Source organism: Astatotilapia calliptera, chromosome 12 (assembly GCF_964374335.1).
Source record: "Astatotilapia calliptera chromosome 12, fAstCal68.1, whole genome shotgun sequence".
NCBI lineage: Eukaryota > Metazoa > Chordata > Actinopteri > Cichliformes > Cichlidae > Astatotilapia > Astatotilapia calliptera.
The window spans coordinates 5,564,750-5,584,691 of record NC_137433.1 but is presented as its reverse complement, the minus strand read 5'-3'; the positions used below and the strand labels follow the sequence as shown (position 1 = coordinate 5,584,691).

At 41.7% G+C, this 19,942-nt stretch overlaps 1 long non-coding RNA gene across 1 annotated transcript in view; it reads right to left on the bottom strand.

Annotated features, from left to right (window-relative positions):
* Nucleotides 1–2,771: 2,771 nt before the first annotated feature.
* The window catches only part of LOC113033359 (uncharacterized), a 72,437-nt gene continuing 55,266 nt past the window's right edge, over nt 2,772–19,942 (bottom strand). Inside the window, exons 2-4 of the long non-coding RNA XR_003274018.2 lie at nt 9,614–9,734; nt 9,275–9,353; nt 2,772–6,923 (exon numbers count right to left, since the gene is read on the bottom strand). This is a non-coding gene — a long non-coding RNA (uncharacterized LOC113033359). The remainder of the gene's footprint in view (nt 6,924–9,274; nt 9,354–9,613; nt 9,735–19,942) is intronic.

Below are 19,942 nucleotides of genomic sequence, written 5' to 3'. Positions count from 1 at the left end.
TATATATATATATATATATATATATATATATATATATATACTTGCAGTGTAGAGGTCATTTGGGTTGCTATGCTCTCCATCTTCTCCATATATATGTTTATTTGCATAGAGCAAGTAGTAATGCTGCACTGTAATCAAATTCAAAGGACTTACATTTGCTACAGACGGTCATTTATCTCAGGGTCAGAGACCTTGAAAAGACAACAGTGATTTGGCAGCAGTGCAAGCAAATCCATCCTTCACATCTGCCCAGACTGGCAAGAGCTTACACAACAGCTCAAGTATAACAGCACACGTCACAAACATTCAGCAAGACCACAGAGGAAGCAAGAGGAAAGCCCAGCTTTCAGCCTCCACAAAAACATTACTGGTATATGGGGTTGGGGGTGGGGGGCAGGGGTGCACTTCAAAATGTCTTTTAGAGAGCACAGCAGGTTTAATCAAGCTGTTACAGTTTTATTTATTTCCCCTAAGATTGCCACCGAAGGCACACAGAGCTCGGGGTGAAAAGATAGCTGAGAGACGGCAAAAGGGAAATGAGGTGGAAAACAGTCTGCTTACTTTACAAACACACATTTTCACTGGCAAGCCCCCATAGCCCTCCCCACTATCATAATCCATAACCTCTGAAAGACCAAAACAGAAACGACGGCTTGTGATTGCAGTCTTTCGAGCCATTTTCAATTTCAGTGCCATTTATATGAAATCACCACATAGGATTTCGAAAACATGTCCCCCACCTGTTGCAGGAAGTGCAAATTACACAGTAGGGTGAGAAAACAGGTGAGTAGTTGTTTAACATGACGCTCACAGGAGACACTCTGAACACAGTTACTGTGTAGCTTAACACACAGACATAATAATTGTGAAATTAATTGTGATTCAAATACAACGTAACTTGAAGGGTAGTGGGAGAGAGCATCCTCCCCCATCAAGGAGGAAATAATTTCCCATTCCTTCCAATAGTAAATATGTTTCAGGTAGTTTTAGTTTGTACAGCTTTTTAGATTTCCACGTCTTATGATTTTGTCATGAGAGCAGCTTTTTCTCATGCAGCATAAAGTATTTTCATTAATATGTAATTCTTATAATATTCCTATTGTACGCATTCTTATATGGTCCACACTCATTAGTAGTTCATAGTCTGAGGCATGTAATTCGTATAAAACAAACATTAACCATCACACCAAGGTTAATGAGCCATTTTGCTATTTTGAAGAAAGTGATTCATGACAAAATGTAATGATTTCTTTCTTTCTTTGGCCATGCAAGCAACACAATTTCTTTACATTTGTTTTCTACTGACAGATGGAGAGTTGGGGTATATAAAGGAATTATTTTTAAAAATGAGCAATCTTTTCATCTCACAGGGAGAATTGCAGCCTGTTGCATCCTTAAAGACATTACTCTGTGTAACATTATGTGTATGTAACACACTTTTGTACCAAGGACGCACAACAGCAGCCGAAGGCAGACAGTAAATGAATCGTGACTAACACTGGAATGCACAGTATATAACTGTAGCAACTTATTAGGAGTCGGCAACTGATAATTTCTTGTTTAGATGATGGTGCGTCATACTCTTTCTGAAGCCAGCAATGACTGTGTCCTTCTCAAGTCCTTATTCAAGACCCTTAAATAAAAGAGAGAACTTCCATAAAGTATACACTCTATACATGTGGGTCACATGCTCGTGAAGACACACAGCTGTTTTTGAATGATTTTTTTCGCTTGTACTTTTGACATCATTGTTATTTCACCATTTCATTATGCAATGACATGACCACGAGGGGATGCAGATGGATGTGCATACTTGTGATTATATGCATATTTCTGCTAATAAATGCACATGTCCACACACATCTTCACGTGTACAAAAACGCACACACGAAGTACAAACCCTTTCACTCACACCTTGCTGGTCAAGGTTTTTTCTGCACTGACTGATAAACTAATTAACATGCTGAGAAAGGATTAAACAGTCAGTGGGTCAAAAACAACATCTCCCACCGTGCCTCAGAAGCGCCTGCTGCAGAGGAATGCCAGCCTGCCATTACCAGGAGATTACCTGTAATCTCTTATTACTTAAAACAGGGTGGAGAGGCTTTCATTCAAGGAATCTTAAAAAATCAAATTGTGCTGTCAGCTGGGCTTAAGACTTAGTTTATACATAGAGAAACATGCCTGCATCTGTACCCTGGGACGCTTTGTAGGACAGAACCCGAAGCAGCTACACAGCCACGGTTTCAGCTTCAGACGTTAGTGTCAACAGAACTCAAAATGAACTCCTGTTGTCTTTGGGGATAATAGCACTCTCTCGCTAAGGGATCAGTCCATAAAGACCTGACAATCATCAAAGTGTTAAGCAGTATTTATGCAAACAAGGCAAACTGCAGGGACAAGTGTGCAACGTAAATCCATGCACATTTATCACGAAAAGAAAAAGCCAACTGTGCCACACAAACTGAGCCAGGAGGGGACATGTAAAGGCAGAATTACTCTCTCCCTTTCTCTCTCTCTCTCACTAACACACACACACACAGAGTCTCTCTCAAGGATAATTGCTGTTTTGTCTTGACTGCATGTGCTGTTATTTATTTGCACAGGAACTGAGAGTTTCCCTCAGGGTGAGGGATGTTTTTCACCCAAGAGTGTTCTCAGTGTTTTACATAAAACAGAATGAGACAAACCTTGGTATTATTGCTAGCATGGATGCCAAAAAAAAGAACAAACAAACAAAAAATACAACATGTGAGAATATCTTGATGCAATTTTTATTGAACCACTAGCAGCAGCAATTAGACAGAATTCAGTAATTAAGGGCATAAAATGCAAGAACGTGGAACATAAAATCAGCCTTTATGCGGATGATGTGTTACTCTTTCTCCAAAATTCACAAACCAATATCTCTGGGGTGATTGAATTGATAAACTCTTTTGCAAGAATATCAGATTACTCTATTAAATGGTCAAAATCTACAGTCCTACCGATTAATTGCTCCTTCCATAATTCCTCTTCTACACCACTGCAATTGGGAAATATAAAATATTTAGGTATTAATGTTTCTCCCAAGCTTGCAGATCTAACTAAATTAAACCATATCCCACTTTTAAAGAAGGTAGAAGATGATCTGGCTAAATGGAAATGTCTACCCATATCACTCATGGGAAGGGTTGCCGCTATAAAAATGATGGTCTTACCAAAAATAAATTATTTATTCTCAATGATCCCAACTAAACCGCCACAAGATCAGGTTCAGATCTCTAGATTCATGTATGTCCAAATTCCTTTGGAAAAATAAACCCCCACGTATAAGCTTAAAAACACTACAAAAGACCAAGGATAAAGGAGGAATAGAACTGCCTAACTTTCAGCACTACTTCTTAGCCAACAGGCTTCAGTTTATCTCAGGATGGCTAAAACATACCCTCTTAGATGAACCTTGGCTAGATGTAGAACAAGCACTTTGCAATAATCTAGAGATCTCAGACCTACCATTTATCAGCTCAAACATCCAACGACATGAATGCTTTAAAAGCATCAACATCAGCTCTTCTCTGACAGCATGGTGGGAGTTTCTAACATTGACGGCGTCTTCATTAATCCCATGCAAACGTACACCTATCTGGAACAACCCTGACATATTACAAAACAATAATATGATAAACTTTTCAGATTGGAGTGGTAAAGGAATCAAATATTTAGAACATATACTAGAAGGAACAGAATTTATTTCATTTGACGGACTAGTTACACAATATGGGATCAACAAGAAAAGATTTTTAGAATATCAACAAATTAAATCCATAGTAAAAAATAAATTTAAACCGGGTCAAGTTGAACTACAAACACCACCAAGTGTGGTTCAATTTCTTACTCTTAAAACCCCCAAATTACTATCCAAAATATACAGAATGCTTTCTAAAACAGATGAATCAATATCACTTCCTATTGCAAAATGGGAAGCGGATTTATCAGTTAACTTAGACCTAAACTTCTGGTCTCAGATTTGCTTAAAAACCTTTCATCTAATTAGAAATCCCAGTCTTCAATTAATTCAATACAAAATATTACATAGAGTGCACTATACAGGTCATCGGATGTTCAAGATGGGCTTTACGTCTACCAACAACTGCTCACACTGCCAAACCAATTCACCGGACAATTATATCCACGCTCTTTGGTTCTGTCCACCAGTTCAGAAGTTTTGACGCGAGATATGTGAAGACTTAGTGTCTTAGAAGTGTCTGAAATGTAACATTCCAACTTCCCCCTTAGTGTGTTTGTTGGGCAGCTTAGATAATGTCACTTCAGAAAAGAATATCGCCCATATGGTTTTCACTACCCTATGCATAGCCAAGAAAACAGTCCTCATGAACTGGAAAAATAAAAATAATCTTAATTCTAACCAATATAGAAATTATCTATTAGATTACATTAGTCTTGATACAGCCTCTGCCACCACATCAGATCAATTGCTCTGGGCTCCTTTGATCAGCTCCATCACCTAGTGGGGGTGGGGGGTCATAGGAGGAGTTGGCCGTCCGACTGCGGTCTGGAGTGTGGGGCCTTCCTGCTGCTGCGGAGTCGGAGCGGTCTGCCTCCCCCCACCGCAGGGAAAAGGGTAACACCACCTGGGTCTGGGTGCAGTTCCCACCTCCAGGGGCAAGGGTACCTAGACCCGGTTTGTAGAGTACGCTTGGGGAGTGTGATCGTGTGTACAACGTCTCTTTATGTCTGTCTCCACGTTGGTTGAGTGTGGAGTAAGTGCATATGAGAGCATGAGGGTGGGAATGGATGTTTGTATCTGTGTGTGCCTGTATGTCTGTGTCTATATGTCAGGTTGGGTGTCAGGCGCCACCTCTCTGGGGACATCTCAGGCCCTCCAAGGTTTGGAGGCCTATCTCCCCCCACCACCACTTCCCCTGCCAGTGGCGGACTCCCTCAGACATCGGTGCGTTGGTGGTTCTTTGTGTCCGGGGATGGGTGTCCAGGTACACACCGGCTCACTCCTTGGCGGCCGCTTATCGGGGCCTGGAGCCTGGGGCTCGCTCGGGCCACTTCGGAGGTGGGGTGCCCCCGGCCTCTCGGCCTGGGGCTCGGTCACTCAGGCACGGCTGGCTGCCGGCGGAGCTCACGGGCGCGTCACTGCAACTCCCCCTGGCTTCTGCTCCGCGGCTGCTGAGTGAGCCCTCATCTGGGACTCTCCTCAGCTCTTTCTGGGACAGTGGCGCGGCTGCCCCTCTGTTGGTCCTTGGTCTCTTATGTTCTGGGGGCCTCTGGATGTCTGGAGTTTTGATCTCCTCCATACCTGCTTCATGCCCTGGAGGACAGGGCTGTGCCCCCCCCCCCCCCCCCCCCCCCCACACCCTCTAGCAGATCATTACATGAAGGAACCTTTTAAAAAAAAAAAAACAAGCGCGCCCATGCTCACAGGTGTACACACGGGTGATCACACCCACAAACTACACCCTTTTTGGCTCCTACCTCAAAGCACACTGTGTTCTGTTGATCTTATGTGCTGCACAATAATGTTTAATATTTAGTATTTACTGTCATATTCCCATATATCATTGTGATGTTGTTTATTCTATTACTCTTGTTCTCTTCTGCTTGTTTTCTTTTTTCTTTCTCAGCAGGTGATCCAGGTGATCGATATATGCATTTTTTTTTCTCTGCCCGTTCTGTTGGTTTTTGTCTTTTGCCCTTCTCCCCCGTCCCTCTTCTCAGCTGTTTCTCTTTCCCTCTTTCTTTCTCCCCTTCTTTCCCCCAGTCAAGTCTGTCCCGTATTCAGTAAGTGAAAATAAAATAAACAATAAAAGGTGAATCAAATGGACCATTACGGCAAGGCTGGGATGGTCAATTTGGTAAAGTAAATCCGTTGGGCATCTTTCTTTGCCTTTAGACAACAATTCTGATGGCAAAAATAAAGAGGTGGAGGAAGATCTCAGCCTGGGTGTTTATTGTCTTATGTAGTCTGGAAGATGAGTGGATGGTGGGGTGGGTGCAGTTTTCTCCGTGGTGGGGTTGGGTGGACTGTCCCGGGCTCTGTGGGGCCAGGAGGCGCTGCTGCACTGGGCCCCGGTCTGGATGGGCCTGGGCCCCCTTTCCCTGGCGGGTCGCGGAGTATGGGGGTGCCTACTGGGGTCAGCAGGGGAGCTGGCCCCAGGGAGGGGTCACTTGCCCCTCCCTTCCTACCCTCCCCATCTCCAGCTGCCTCCCTCTTCCCGCTCCACCACAACCACCCACACATGCAGGACCTTGGAGTAGGGGTATGTCACCAGGGTGGTGACAAAAGAGCCAAACGGGACAGGCAAAAAAAAAAAAATAGAATATCCTGATGCAACAAAAATACCAAAAGGTGAAGCCTTCGATCAGCTGATGTCTACAGCATAAAATGAATCGTAGCTGCAGGGGAGGAGAAGTAATTCTGAGTGAATTGGGAGTGGATTGGGGAAAGGGAAGAGGAGCTGGCTGGAAACAATGCCTGCCATCAATTAGAACATCCAAACAAGTGTTTTGATTTGACGTTGGTACCACAGCCTAAAACAACAGTGAAAACTTGTGTAGCAACAAAAGGAAAGACGAGATGATGTCTGTTGTCTTTTATAGGTCAGCGATGTGCAACCCGATATATTTCAGACAGCATAAAAAACCATCAGCTTCTAAACTTGTGTCAAGATCTGCATTCCTCCAAAAACCTTTACAGTATGTGTTTGCTGAGAAATGAGCCACATTACTCAGAATTTACCACAGCTCTCAAGTGTTCCACCTTTGTCTCTGCAGCCCAGATGTGAGTTTCGGTCCCTGGTAGCGAGTGTGCTATTGGGTTATGTCTGTGAGTCAGGGCTGCACAGGGAAACGGGTGTCTCTGACATGCAGAGCGGGGATTTGTGACAGGCATCTCTGAAGATGAACAGGACCTGCAGATGAAAGCGCAGGTGAGGCACGACCCACATTTCCATGTCCTCCCATCAGAACCCCAGTCATCAGCTGCTCTCAAGGGCCAGCAAATGAAACATATCGTGCAGCATTTGTCATATCTGTGTGGGAGTAGGAATTCTGTATGTATTTAAGTGCAGTATGTAGTGTTTTGGAATGTGTCTGTACATGCATGTTAGCATTTGGGACTGTCTGTGGGTGTAGGGGCGTGAGTTTGTGAGGACATATATCAAAGAGAAAAGCCTCAGGTTCATTTCAACATCACTGGGCCCCTAACAGGGCTCTATGGAGTGATGCTTTAATATGCTGTATATCATCATGCTCTCGTCATCATCATTTAATCTAGTTTTCTCTTCTTTTTTTAATTGACACAGTAAGAAATAATGGTGGAGCTTCCATGATAAGAGAACTAAATAGAGCACTTTGCTCTCAAACTGCTGGTTCACTTGTGGTTCCTAGAATATTTTAAAGTAGAATGGGAGGCAGAGCATTTTGCTTTCAAGCCTCTCTTCTGTGGAAACAGCTCCCAGTTTAGATTCAGGACACAGACACCCTATCTACCTTTAAGATTAGCCTTAAAACTTTCCTTTTTGATAAAGCTTACAGTTAGGGCTGGATCAGGTGACTCTGAATCCTCTCTTAGTTGCGCTGCAATAGGTCTAGGCTGCGGGGGACTTCCCGTGTTCTGCATTTCATCATTAGTTATTATCGATCTCTTCCAAAGGGTGTCTTTTGTCTTCCGTCCCTCCCCTCCACCCAAACCAGTCACGACAGATGGCTGTGCCAGAGTATTTCCTGTTAAAAGGTAGTTTTTCCTTCCCACTGTCACCAAATGTTTGATCATAGGGGGGACTTCTGATTGCCGGTGTCTTCTCTGTGTTATTGTAAAAAAAACACCTTTTGACAGCTGTTGTTGTCATTTGCAGTTTTGTATGAATAAAACTGTAAAACTAGTTAATTCTGAGCTACGTTATGCATTCTTCCAGAGTTGCATACTGCACAGGAAGGGTTGTAGCTCTGTGTTTTGGATAGGAAGTTGTTTAAATGCACCTTTGATTAAATGCTGACTAAAAATGTGAAAAGTTTTAATCTCATTTTTCAAGCAACCTACCCAAACCTACATGTGATTCAGTGTGTTCGTAGGCTGTAAAAGCCCAACAATTTTCCCAGCAATGGTCTAGTGTGTTCACAGTACTAAAGTTAATGTTTATTCAATCCCTTTAAGAATGCACTGCACAATACCCTTTAAAAGCTTGAATTTTGATGTATATTATTAGCATTTCTTTGCACTTGTGATTAACAAACAACACATAAATCACTAAAGGTTAAGACTGGGTAATATTCATTAATAGTGAAACACTGAGCTGAGATTGTTTGGGTTCTCTGTGTGATTTATCATACTAACAGCTGCTTTGGTTAATGGCTTCAATCGAATAATCTGTTATAGGCTATCATTTCGCCACGCCTCTGTTGACACTTAAGTCTCACTGGGACCATTTTTCAATTAGGTGATTAGTTTCATTGAGCATACAAATTAGTACCTCCTGTGAGGAGCTTCCCCAAATGTGTAAAGCTTATTTAAAAATATAATGCTTCATTTCGCCGTGAATCTGATCCTGATGAATATGTCACTCCGGCCATTTATTATTCAGCACAGCTGAACGAGAGAAAGGAGATGCTGGCTGTTCCTCTGTAAATATGGATTGTGGGACTTATTTGTCATAGTTCGGGTAAAATTAGTGTAGGGGTCTGAGCAAGACCACCTGGGCCGGAGATTTGTAATCAGAGGATGTGTTTTCCTCCCTGCACGCAACTGCTATTTGAGATCTCACGCTCACTTGCCCTGTGCTAAGGTATCGGAAGGGTAATGGCTTAACTCGTGTGTAAAAAGTGAGGCGAGCACCACTTAGTGTGGTAGCTGTCACTTCCTGATTGTCAGCAAACGGAGAGCGAGTGTGAAAGAAAGAGAAAGGCAAGAGAAGTTAAAATTGCAAGTTGGTGCAGGGTGAAAACTTGAAACTGCTATTTTTTTCTCTATTTTGTTGTGCATGAACTGTATCATAAATATAAGCAATAAGAAAAAAATAGGTTTAACAGATCATTATGATACTGTTGCAAAGACCTCAAGTCAGCCTACTGTAGATCTAATAATGTAGATCTTATTTCGTCACAGCTTTAGTGTAAAAAAAAACCAACCTTTTTCTCCCTCATAGCCATGTATGGACTGTGATACTACATCAAGCACACAAGTGAAAACATAGAGAAGTGTGTGTTTCTTCACAATGCCTGAAGCTTAAAGTCTGACCTTTTCCCCTCTTCATCTCGCTCTCACCTTTTTCCTCTCTCCTCTGCCCCGGAGCACCAAAGGGTGGGACTGACCGAGGAAGCCTATGGCATCACCCATCCCCGAGCTTGGAAAAAGAAAGAAAAATCTCAGAGGATGATGGCTAGCCTTGACATTGTTGAGACAGTGTTCGGGTGAGGAGAAATGAGGTAAATATCAATGGCGGTGGTCTCACATAGCCCATTAGTCAATGTCTGCAACTTGCTGTCTGAGCATCAGCTCGGAGCAGCCCCAGGGTTCGCGCCAGCGCTGTCCTCCTGGTGAATAGTGCCCAGGCGAAAATAAAGCAACCCGAGCTGGGCATAAATCATTAGGAACATTTGTTACCTCGGGTAATTGTGCTTCATTTATCTTCAGGCCTTTTTCCATTTGTCAACTCCTAGAGGCTGCTGGGTGTCAGCTGTACAGGTCTATGCAGTGAGTTTGGCTGGCTGTGTCTAACCAGAACCTGCAGGAAGCAGTAATAAACAATACACAAGTGTTAGCCTGCAGCATACAAAACACTATCGTTTTATATGTTATCATATTATTATGAGAACCTCAATTTTAGAAAGAAACCATGGATCTTAAAGCAAATTCCAGCATGCTAACATGCTAGCTGATGTTTAAGACAATGCAGAATTTACTAAAGTGTCATACCAGCGCAATCTCTGTTTTGGTGTTTAAAAAAGCGCTGTCAGTATTTTTAGAGCACAGTGAAAAAGGTGGGAAGTCAAAGATTTCTGCAATTCACTCGCAAAAGTCTGCAAACTGGCTAGCTAAGATTTGCAACATGCAATTTACTGCCAAAAGCATGCCTCATTTTTTCCTGTTGATATTAAAATGACCTGACTGCACCTGTGTTTAGAAAACACAACCAATCAATCTTAACAAAACTGACCACAGCTATGAGTGGTCTTTGGTGATTAGGATGACACGCTGTTTTGTCCCGTTTAGTCAACATCTTATTCAACGACTTGTCAATTAGTAATAAAGTTCATGCATACATTCAATAAGGAAGATCTGTAGTCACACAACTGTCTGCTTCCTGAGTGTTTAGTGGCTAATCTATGCTTTGCATCTCTTCCACTTTCCCACACCAGCAAGCTAATTGCCGTGACATCACTTGTCTAGTCCAATAGTCTTTCTGACCACTTTTCAGGCCAATCAGCCTCCACTCCATGTACTTTAAATCTCACTGCTCATCTGTCATTCTCCCCTGAAGACACCTTCATGCAACCCACCTCCTCCCCATTACCACCTCTCCCATGTTACTCAAACTCCATCCAGTGTCTAGACTCCAGGGGGTCTTGTCATAATTCTTATCACTGCTGTGATTCCATTGTGCTGTGATGGGCCATTGGAGTCCAATTACCAAATAGCTTAATTGAATTTTGTACATCAGTTAATCACATTCAATTCGTTGTAATGATCACTCCTTATTGAACTGAATACAATTCACAGCTGTGGCTGAAGAGACTATCAATAGCTTTGGATAAAGGCTACTGGGCCATAAACCATGAAAACTGAACACAAACTTGAGTTAAAAGTAAAACATGTCAGGGGATAATCAGTGTTTTAATGTTTTTGGAGAGGAATATAGGTATAGAAATGTTTTTATGAAAGTCCAATAAACAGATATTTCGGTCTGAATCAAAGTGTGTTGCTACTTCCACAGCTGTAAATTGAAGACTTAAAATAAAGTAGAGAAAGACAGGCTTACAAATGATGGTATTATAAAAGCAACTAAGGCAAAGGAACAAAATGAAATTTGTTCCTCCTTCCAGTGTTTCCAATTCCCACATTAAGCTGGTAATGGGTAAATGCATAATTTTGTCTGTGATGTCAACCTGCATGCAAAAGAAAACAGCAACATTCCCTTGAAACTGATCTTTTCCACAAGTGTGTAAATCTGAAAATACAAACAACATGGTGGCAGCACAAAAGGCATTTCATCATCTTCTCAAAGTAAATCAGGATGACAAAAAAAGATGAGGGAACTACGCAATAAAGACAACATTTTGCTGACTTTACACTGGTAAGAAGCTGTTGAAAGAAGCTTGGCTTCTGGTTGTTCAGGAGTGAAGTCTTATCTCTGACAACTTTTGCCTTTGTCCCTTTTTTTTACTCCAGTGGTTTTTTTGGAAACGGACAGTCTTCCCCATGGTCCCATTCCCATTTTAATGAAGACAGAAGTATTTGGAGAAACGTGCTGGTATGGGTGCATATGGGAAGCAGCATTTCAAAATTATCATTTTAACCAGCTCATAGTCGACGTCGCCTCAAAACCTTACTCTGGTTTCCTTTCAAAAAGAGAAAAAAAAACCACACCACTGTCTTCTCCGATTATCTCAGCTTTTGGAACTAAACACATATGCTGCACATTCTGCAGCATACTGCAAATAACTGCCTGTTGTTATGCAGCCACAACCAATGCTGGCAAGCACAGTTCAATCAGTTTGCGGTTGACACATAAACATACACTAAACACAGCCGAAGACGAGCCCAGAAAAAGCTGAATGAGTGTGAGGTGGGGTGCAGGGTGTGTTTTAATGTGTACTGAGAGCTGCTCTTTAGGAAGGCATCTATTAACACCAATTGTAACCTCACTGCCTTGGAACCTGTCTCCAGCTGTCAGCACACTGCCACCTCTATTCACCTCAGTGACGCACATGACACGCTGTCGTCTGTCTAAAACACACACTCACACACACGCATGCACAAATACACACAAACACACACAAACACAATTATGCAGCCACATAGAACTCAGGCAGCAAACTGCTTAACAAAAGGCAATCTTGGGTCTGACAGAGAGAGCAAGGGAAACAAAACTGGCTTGTCTGTGCTCATTATCATCAATATATAGGCACATGTTCAAAAGTGTGCATTCATTCAGAGGTTTGAAACCAAGCTTACTATTCTTAAAGTGATAAAGACATCTGGCATTGTGTCCTTTGACTTTGGTGCCTTGATGCACTCTTTGCTTGATCCCTTAATAAAAAGTAAAAGATTTATTAGGTGGTTGTAGTTGGTGTTGTCACAGGTTACTCAGGCAAACAGGTTTATGTCCTGTTTGTTGGAGGCCTTGAGTTCTGCATTTGCTTTCATTCACTGCTGATGTAAGTTTAGGCTCCAAATGTATTCCCTAGGGTTTGGGCACCAACAACTACTTTGACATTTTTAGAAGGTGGTTTAGGAGATCACTTCCCCTCCCTGATCCTGGTTGTAACAGAGGTTTCTTACTATTAAGGGGTATTTCCTTCCTTCTGTCATCAAGTGCTTGCTCATAGGGGATCGCCTGATTGTTGGGGTTTCTCTGTATTATTGTAGGATCTTTGTTTTACAATAGAAAGCACCTTGAAGCATCTGTTGTTGTGAAGATCATGGTTTGGGCTGAAACATGAACAGCTAACCAGGTCAATTTAAAATTGATTCCAAGGAATCCTGCAAGTGTTCACATTGATCTGTAGCATTTGATGCCTTAAGAATAAGAACAGGTTTTGTACATTTAATAATAACTATCAGTAAAACACTAGTAGTTCCCTTCGGTGGCACTATACCAACAGGCTGGGTAGCGTGGATGATCTCAAGATTGAATGTGTTAGGTGTGATGCATGAATCACATACAATATGTGGTTTGATCTGCTCAGCTTCCAGTGAAAGGGAACAGAGGCATGTAATGTTCTGTGACTACTGTCAGTGTCACAAATGAAGTGATCTTACTGTCAGTCAACAAAAACCAGCCATTAAAAACAAAGCAGCTTTCCTCCTTCTGCATTACAAACATGAAGTCAAGCAGGATCTTACTTTAAGTGCTCTGCTCAGCCCTTTATATATATATATGTGTGTGTGTGTGTGTGTGTGTGTGTGTGTGTGTGTGTGTGTGTGTGTGTGTGTGTGTGTGTGTGTGTGTGTGTGTGTGTGTGTGTGAAAAATTGCTAGTCAAACATGAGAGAACCACATTCTTAAGTAGTTTTTTAATGAAACTAGCTAAACTATAATTATCATAGCTTTTGTATATATCTATGTATGTTGGTATGGTCCCCATCTCCTCCTAGACAAATGGACCAACCTGAGGAAACTGCGTAGGGCATTGTGAGTGCCAACATTTATATGATATACACAATTAGTTTATTGGTCAGAGCAAATTTTAATCTTCCCAGTTCAGACTATTGATCAAGTTATCAAAATAAGTCACAGTTTAAAAAAAATAAGAATAAAAAAAAGTTTAGAAAAAAAGTGCACAAATGAGACGACAATGGTGTGGGGATAAGAAGACAAAGTTTGTGTGACATCATCATGTCATGAGACACTTTATGAAGCAACCGGTTGGGTAAAACCTTCTCAAACACATATTGATATTATTTTATTATGTTCTTCATTTTAAAGACTTGCATTGTCACATGGATCACTGAATAATAATGAGAGTGAAGATATTATGTAAATCGAAAAGGTGTCATGACGACAAAGAGAGGAGGAAGCGCGTTCAAAGAGTGTTTTTGGCTCTTCTAAGGATCACATCCATGAGTGGCTGGGTGGCTGCTGCTGACAGGAGAGGATGTCTTTTATCAACAGGTGTTAGGAAGCCACTGAAGATATGAGGATAGATAACACAGGCAGAGCGGCACAAACGACCCAGGAAGAGAGATCGCAGACAAGGTGTGTGAGCAACCGCAGCCGCATTCTCAGCCTGCAAACACCCTTTCACCACTTCCACACTCACCTTCGATGCGTTTCTCCACCCAACCCCCCGTGCCACTTATCTCCTTTGAATCATCTGTGGGACCGGGCATTGCCAACTTTAGGTGTAATTAGCAGATGTCGTGCAACCGGCCATTGCCCAATCTCAATAAAAACATGTTTGGTTTCAAAACAAACAAGAATATAATAGCTAGCACTAGAATAACTCTGCAAAGGTGCAATTACTAACTTACAATAGACAGATGCGCATGCAAAGTGAGTGCAGCATGTGCAAAACAGAAGCCACTCATTGTGTCTGACTTTATTAAATTTTAAACAGCCGCACTGAGCTGCTCTGTTTTAGATTGTGCTTTTGGAAAAAGGATGAATTTCACTCAGTCATGAAGAAAATATTACTGTGTAATGAAAGAAACAAAACATCTGTGATGGAGGTGATGCAGGGTTTTTGGTTTAAAAAAAACAAAGCATGTTACTATAGAACATGGCATGCAAAACATGAAAGACATGCAACCTACCATGAAGAACAAACTGTATTACTGAGGGCAGGAAAAAAAAGGGTCAGGACAGAGGAAAAAAACTTTCCTGCCCACCACACCAGATGGGTGCCTTTGCTGTTGTGAGAAGCTAAAGCTGGCTTCAGTCCAAACAACAGGCGCAGTTGCAATATCTGTCTCCAGGGAAACAGCCCTATCTCTTGATGTTCAGGTAGCAGAGGGGGGGAGGGGGATGTTGGAGGTCAGCATCCTGCTTCTAAACCTGGAAAAGGAAACTAATCCAAGGTCAAACAGGGCCACTGTGTTGAGTGAGACTTCACATGGGGATGGGGTATTCAAAGTGCATCCCCATCTCACTAACTCCACAGTCTTCATTAAAACCCTGCACCTGGGCCTGAGACTGATCCATGGGGAAACCCCTCATGGCCACCGCCAGTCAGGCTCCTAAATCTGTCCCCAGCCCCTTATTCACTCCCCACTTATCCCTCCTTCCTCTCTTATTTTAGCCTTTCTGGCGTTTTGGGTCAAGCTCAGCGCCACAATACTGAGCCAATGCGCACAGGAAAGGGATAAGATAGGATTAAGGGGATAACAGAGAGCTAAAGTTGGCAAAAAGAAGAAAAAAAGAAAAATGATCTCTCTGGTGTTTGCTTGTTGCTCTTACAATTAATAATGGGTTGTAATCAGAAGCATTTTTCACCGCTTGTCCTGGGTTTCAGGATCCCTGTTCCCAGTTGTCATCCGGTGTTGAGAGGGCGACACAGGCCCAGGCCCAGCTAGCACCTGATGAAAAGCTTCTTTTTGGTGTTTATCTCAGACACGCACAGACATGGTTCACTACATGAGCTGTTTTCAGTTCATGGAACAGGTTATATTTCTGACTTTGTAACCACAAATGTGACATTTTTATTTGATCAGACATTCTGTACATATGCATAAATGTGTATTATTAAAGTACTCAAACGTGATATGATTTGTTTTCAGCTCCAAATTTGCATTTCTCATTGGGTGTTGATGAAGCCCCTCAGTTAATCCTAGACCCTACAATAATAAAGAGAAAACCCCAACAACCAGACAATCCTCTACAAGCAAATACTTAGTGACAGTAAACAGAAAAGAAAAACTCCCTTTTAACAGGAAGAAATCTTCAGAAAAAACAGTCTCTGGGAGGGTCGGATGTCGGCCGAAGAAAATTCTCATCAGCAGCATAGCCTTCATCCAGGGTTAGGTTTAGGGTTTGGGTTATAATAATATCCAGCACCTTTTTTATTGAGGTTTTTTTCTGTTTGAAAACAGAAAGTGCAAAACCTTTTACAGAAAATCAGTGATACAGAAAAGAGTATATGAAACTTTATTTGAAAGCTAACAACTTCTAGTTTCTGAACGCAGATATATCACAGGTGACAAGGTGGATGCTATGAGATTACATTTCTCTTAACTACTGTTTTGTTATAGTTTAATTTAAAAGATCTAAAGCTAAAGTGACAACATTTTCTAATCCTACAACCTCAGTCAGCTCTTAGGACACGTTGGAAGTGTTATGAAGATAATAACAGATCTGACCTAGTGTTTGCTCCACTGCTAGGACTTTACTGAAATGTTTATCAAAATCATTGTTTGTGAGGCAGCACTTGCTGGCAGTGTAATACTGCCAGATAAAAAGATATCCTACATGTGAAAATCACATTTCTGTGATGTATATGTTTATTGTAAAGTATATAATAACTCAAAGTTATTTGTGCTATGAGGGATTCGAGTAGGTTTTGTCAGCAGTACCACACCATACGCCCTGCCAAGAGTGTGTTTACACCAACCATTGCCGCTGACTAACTCTTTTAGGCCAGGCAGGCCAGCAGTGGTGTCACGCAGCCGGTCCAGTCGTGCCCCAGTCTGGATCTATGTTATTGTTACTGGTAGCATTACCGCGCTTAAGCGCTGCAACTTAATTTGTAACAATAAGAACAAATTAGCCCAATGCTGTCTGCATACAGAATGCACTTATAACTCTGCAACACAAAGCGGGCACACATGAGTAAAACATGCCTGCACCCAAAACACACATGTGCACACAGTCTCCCTACAGTTTGTCTCCTAAACACAAGGAGGCTCAGATTTCAGGCCTTGTGGTTTCCTAAATATATATCGAAGTACACATCAGGCTGCGTGTCACTACTGTTTACAGGAAAGTGATTTATGAGGCTTTTTGGGGAAAAGAGGGAACGGTGATATGGCGTAAATGACTTTCAGAGAGGCGCTGAAGAGGAGGTCAAGCTACCGTGGCCATTAAATCAACAGAAAACTCATTAATGAGGGTTATTTATCTAAGAATAAAGCTGGGAGAACTTACAGCATTTCATATCCATTATGGTGTATAATCACATCAAAGAGCCTACACAATAAAGTTTTCTTTTTTTCTTTTTACATCAGGGTTTGTCGGATGTGAAACCCCGACATAATGCTTCTGTGGATTCCAGACATAACTGCGTGGCACTAAGATAAACATAGTTTGCATGTTGTCAAATAAAGGAACCGTACCAGACCTTGAGAGATTCCTCTATGCTGTCTTCATACAGTATGACAGGCTCTTTGTGCAGCACTTCATGGAGAACAACTAGTCAGACTGGTAGGGTTCCATTTTATTTGGTCTACTTTTGTGTATCTGGATGTGTGCAGTGACTTTGTATCCTTGCACGTACAGCACATGGCGAGCCGAGGTTGCTTCACAGCTCTGTAGCTGCGTATTCTCAAAACACTGACTTCTTTGGCAATAGTGCTGTGATGGAGGCATGGTGGTGTACTGTTAGCTGGAGATGAAGAGCGAGATAAAAACCTCTTGCACACACAGAAAGAAAAATTACTCCACTCCATAGTTTAACAAAAGCAAGAGCATGCAGCCTTTCATGGCGGATGTCCAGTGACAAATTCGGGCCTGAGCATTTTGATATGATAGAAAAAACACACATACAATAGCGAGCGGGTGATAATTAATGACCCGTACATTGAAAACCTATTTTGGTGTGTTTTCAGTGGGGGGGTTTTCAGAAAGATAAACCAAAACTTGACATCTATGTCTCTCGCATACTTAAAATTGGACTGCAGTTTGAATTCTTTGTGCAAACTGTAGCAGCAGGGGAAGCATACTTAGATCTTTTGCTTGTAATAAAGACACAGTATTGAAATACTCCTTTGTAATAGAAAATGTCATATTCAAAAAGTTAATTTCACTCACATAGAAGTGACAATTCAAAAATATGCAGTTCTCACTCAGTGGTCTTTTCAGAATCATGCATGCTTCATTTTAGCTGATGTACTTCAATACTGCACTTAACAACACGATCAGGATGCTGCCTTGTTTAGCCTATGGGTGTGTTTGCTTCTTTTTTCCAACAAACCTACTAAACAGAGCAAAATCATCAGCAATCTGCCCCTATGTAACACTTAACATGTCTGAGCATCGCTCACGCTGCTGGGACTGAAATAGCCAGGCTAAATCTTTGAAGCTTTGATTTTGGCAGATTGATGTGGCCATATTTGGATAGCTACATCTAGTGTTAGGAAGCTATAACACAATGTAATCATGGTGTTATTCCCTGTTATATTAACTGTGATGAAAACAGACAAACAACAAAAAGTGAGACTGGAACAATAACACCATAAAGAGGAAGCAGTACCATATTTTTCGGACCATAAGGCACCACAAGGCGCATTAAGCGAAACAAAACAGTCAGATAAGTCAAACTTTAGTCAACTCATTCTTCTTGCTTCCTCCACTTCCGTACCATTGATTCATTAATGTTGAATTCTCTCGCAGCTCAGTGTTGCCAACTTAGCGACTTTGTCACTATATTTAGCGAGTTTTCAGAAAAAAAGTCGCTAAAAAAAGACGTGAAAGCGTGTATCGCTTTTACTCTCAACAAGCAGCGGGTGCTGTAACGCAGTCAGTTCTTTTACTCTTATGCTGTTTTGTGGATCACAAGGTTTAAAACTACTTATAAACACACACACAATAACTCCACCAGAGTGCCTATTTCGGGTCACTTTTGCCGGTCCAAGCCCGGGTAAAGGAGCAGGGTTGGAATTGTGACATTAAAAAAAACAATAATTGCTAAAAGAAATTTAATTTGTAGTTCTAAATAAACTCTAAATGCATTTAGGATGTTTTTTACTCACTTTATGTCTCTTCCACGATGTTATTTCTCTCTCCAACAACATAGGTTACAATTAGATTAGCATGACCAATTGTGCAAATTAGGCGATGACGTCATTTAGCGACTTCTAGCGACTTTTAGGACAACCAATAGCGATTTTCCTTACTGAGGAGTTGGCAACACTGTCGCAGCTGCTCTATTCCCATGTTGTTGCAGTATGTTAATGACTAACCTCGTATCGTGGATGGATTATTTAAGTTGTTCTCCTAACTGAAGTTTGGTCCGTTTACAGCATTGTGCCATGCTTTTGCATTTGTCCCTAACCATCGGGAACCCTCACATTAGCTTTCGTCTAGTAGAAAAAGGTTAGCGTTCATCCTCCAGCTTCACTGTTTATGTTATGCTAACATAGCTGTGTCGCTAGCATTCATGTAGCACATCATTATAGACCAGCTAGCAAAACTTCAGTAACCCTACAAAAGTCACTGCTGTTTACTTTCCTGTCTACATTTATGTTGGAAGTGATAGCAGAGTTGTATGTTTTCATTTTTTCAGAAATCTCTGAACATGCTATATCATGTTTAGCTGGAAACTAGCGAGCTAACTTCCTGCTTACTTCTAACTCCATTAAATTTAATAAATTCGGTTTTCATGGATGCCTGGATGTTAAACTTAATTGTTACACCTGGTAAAGCAGCAGCTACCATTGAGAGTGAAGGATACCAATGAGTCCAATCCAAGCCAAGCCTAGAACGTCCACCAACCATCAGCTTCAAGATTACTAGCAATGACCAAATGGGTCCCTGCGTGAACACAGCTTTGAGCTTGTTATCATTAATGTTCTCAAACTTTTATTGTATTTAAGATTAAAGCAGTCATTATTCTGATAAAATGTTGGGGGTCAGCCAGTGAGCAGAAAAATATGAACCATATGTGCCATGCTGCAGTTACAAAACCACATGAAACACAAAGAGGCAGGGGTGAGAAGCGGGAGCAGGGCACCGGTTCAAGCTGGATATGTCCAGAGTGAAACATACAGCGAAAGGTGGCCTGCGCTTAAACACCAAACGACCACCCCAAAGTCACCCTGTGGTCCCACCCAAGCTGTGGTTCGGTGGCATCTCAGAAAAGTAGATCCAGTCACGGCGAAATGTATGCGGAGCAGCTCAGGCTTATGCTAGGAAATTAACTCCAGAGTTTAAACTTGAACTGTTAATGTCTTAGGCCCGGCTTTTAAGTATGCAAGGAATTTAAACAAAAGAGGAAAATAGGACTGGAGGCACAAAAAAAAGTCAAACCAAGCCATACTGCCTTGTGTGCTTTGGCAGAGT